This window comes from Stigmatopora argus, chromosome 8 (genome assembly GCF_051989625.1).
Source record: "Stigmatopora argus isolate UIUO_Sarg chromosome 8, RoL_Sarg_1.0, whole genome shotgun sequence".
Classification (NCBI taxonomy): Eukaryota; Metazoa; Chordata; class Actinopteri; order Syngnathiformes; family Syngnathidae; genus Stigmatopora; species Stigmatopora argus.
In genome coordinates this window covers 9,949,079-9,952,500 of record NC_135394.1, presented here as the reverse complement: position 1 = coordinate 9,952,500, position 3,422 = coordinate 9,949,079, and positions in this window count along the sequence as shown.

The following is a 3,422-nucleotide window of genomic DNA, read 5'->3' as shown; positions in this document are numbered from 1 at the left end:
CTCTATGCCACAAATTGGCCACACTTCACTTTGTCATTATTGGAAGGTCTTGACTACAAATATATAGAAACAACTAAGGGAAAATGTTTCCCAACTGGGATTCGAAGCCCAGTCTCCCACACGACAGTCAGGTGAGTTAACCTCTACGCCACAAATTGGCCACACTTCATTTTGTCATTATTGGAAGGTCTTGACTACAAATATATAGAAACAACTAAGGGAAAATGTTTCCCAACTGGGATTCGAACCCAAGCCTCCCACACAGCAGGCAGGTGAGTTAACCTCTATGCCACGAATCGGCCACACTTAACTTTGTCATTATTGGAAGGACTTGACTACAAATATATAGAAACAACTAAGGGACAATGTTTTCCAACTGGGATTCGAACCCCAGTCTCCCAAACGACAGTCAGGTGAGTTAACCTCTACGCCACAAATTGGCCACACTTCAGTTTGTCATTATTGGAAGGTCTTGACTACAAATATATAGAAACAACTAAGGGAAAATGCTTCCCAACTGGGATTCGAACCCAGCCCCAGCCTCCCACACGGCAGTCAGGTGAGTTAACCTCTACGCCACGAATAGGCCACACTTAACTTTGTCATTATTGGAAGGTTTTGACTACAAATATATAGAAACAACTAAGGGAAAATGTTTCCCAACTGGGATTCGAACCCCTGTCTCCCCCACGACAGTCAGGTGAGTTAACCTCTACGCCACAAATTGGCCACACTTCAGTTTGTCATTATTGGAAGGTCTTGACTACAAATATATAGAAACAACTAAGGGAAAATGTTTCCCAACTGGGATTTGAACCCCAGCCTCCCACACGGCAGTCAGGTGAGTTAACCTCTACACCACAAATAGGCCACACTTAACTTTGTCATTATTGGAAGGTCTTGACTACAAATATATAGAAACAACTAAGGGAAAATGTTTCCCAACTGGGATTTGAACCCCAGTCTCCCACACGACAGTCAGGTGAGTTAACCTCTACGCCACAAATTGGCCACACTTCAGTTTGTCATTATTGGAAGGTCTTGACTACAAATATATAGAAACAACTAAGGGAAAATGTTTCCCAACTGGGATTCTAAGCCCAGCCTCCCACATGGGAGTCAGGTGAGTGAACCTCTACGCCACGAAATGGCCACACTTCACTTTGTCATTATTGGAAGGTCTTGACTACAAATATATAGAAACAACCAAGGGAAAATGTTTCCCAACTGGGATTCGAACCCCAGCCTCCCACATGACAGTCATGTGAGTTAACCTCTACACCACAAATGGGCCACAATTCAGTTTGTCATTATTGGAAGGTCTTGACCACAAATATATAGAAACAACTAAGGGAAAATGTTTCCCAACTGGGATTTGAACCCCAGCCTCCCACATGGGAGTCAGGTGAGTGAACCTCTACACCACAAATTGGCCACACTTCACTTTGTCATTATTGGAAGGTCTTGACTTCAAATATATAGAAACAACTAAGGGAAAATGTTTCCCAACTGGGATTCGAACCCCACCTGCCCACATGGCAATGAGGTGAACAAACCTCTATGCCATGAAGTGGCAACATTTTACTTTGTCATTATTGGAAAGTCTTGACTACACACGGTTGTTTTTATTTAAGGGAAAAATGATTACCAACTGGGATTTGAACTGTCTGCCTACATGGCAGGCAGGTGAGCGAACCTCTACAGTCTACACCATGAAGTAGACATACTTAACTTTGTCATTATTGGAAAGTCTTGACTACAAATATATATACGCCTGCAAGAAGGCAATGACGTATCCTTACGCCTGCGAGAAGGCCTTGGTGTCACCAAATCGAATTCTGATTGGTTAAAGCAACAGTCTTATCGACGCTTGTTTAATGCAGCAGAGCCTGCAGTACTGATTGTGAAGGCCTTGAGGCAGATTTCTGACCCTGGCAACAAATAATGGCTGAAATGTGATTGGTTAAATGCTTCAATATGAAAACACACATCTGGAAGCAGTGCAACCAGCGGGAAAGCAATGAAAGGAAGCTAACAGACCCTTTGGAATTATTTCATAAGTATTGATGGACAAAATATAATACATGATTCAGATATTTCTCAGGCCAGCAGAGAAGTCCTTGAAGGCCCTGACGGCACACCACTGGAATCTGACTCAGATTCTTCCAGACGGGCCAACAGGGGAAGCGTGGTTGCCGTCACCGTCTCTTAATTCAACTTGGTATTACAACGTTTTAGGGAGCCTGCTTGGCCTAAACAGGCTCTAGCGATACCCCTCTTGCCTAATGGCTTCATGTGGGTGGAATCCATATGAGTGAGAGCTCTCAATTCACGTGAAGCTCCTTTCATTGTTTCATCTGTAGATTTCCTGAATGAGTCATTAAGAGTCCTGCATTTTCCAGATTATAAGTAGTAATTTTATATCATCTTTTGACTGGGCCTGCGACTTATAGTAAGTATTAAAGAGCGACGTGTGTGTGCGTGTGCGTGTGTTTTTACACTTCCAGAGTTAGCAGAGTACAATTGTTCATCCTTGTTGTAATTTTCTGTTTTCATAAGTATATCTCCATTTATAATCTAATTCAATGTTAATTAAAAACTACATTTAAGAAATACAGACTGGTTACCATTCCTAGTAACAGCCTGTAACAATTCTGAAATCTCCTGACGTCTACATGACTACCTTAAAGAAAAACAGGTTCTAAGAGAACATCATAATAAAGATATCTCATTTTGCCATTTAATCACCATTAGAAAAATATGGAATGTTGAATGAGAAAAAAAACAAGCATGCTGAAACTGTTATCTAACACCTCTGATCAGGCTGGATTGTCGGTTAAATTTACCACCAGAGACGCGGGGCAAGGGTGAGATAGACGCATGACAGTGTGCTGGAGAGGGGAGGATTAAGCCGTGTCCCCCCGCCAGTGTACATATTGTGTCTTCATCAGGGAGCTGTAGTTAAGAACTGCAATCCAGATTTAGCCTATTCTCATCTCTCAGTGTGTGTATATGTGTGTGTGTGTGCGTGCATGTGTTGTGCTGATCAGAGCAGCTTGAACAAGTAAAGCAGATTTGGACCATGTGCTTGTTATTTCTGCAAAACATCTGGATGGTTCCAGCATGAAAGAGGAGGGAGTAGTTAACACAATAGTTCAGTGGGTATAAGTCTACACATCCTTGGTTTAAATGACAGGTTTATGGTTGTAAATAGTATTATATTAATATTTTCTGGGCTTTTTTACACCATTACTGTTGCCTTAAAACTAAGATAATGTGGTTGCATGGTTGCAAAACCATGCAAAGCCAGTTAAAACAACAGATAATAGATCATAAATTACCATTATAGATGGTGTATTTTCCAAAGATTTAAGGCATGTGGGGAAATTAATCGGATCAGATTTGAACAAAAGAGAAAACAA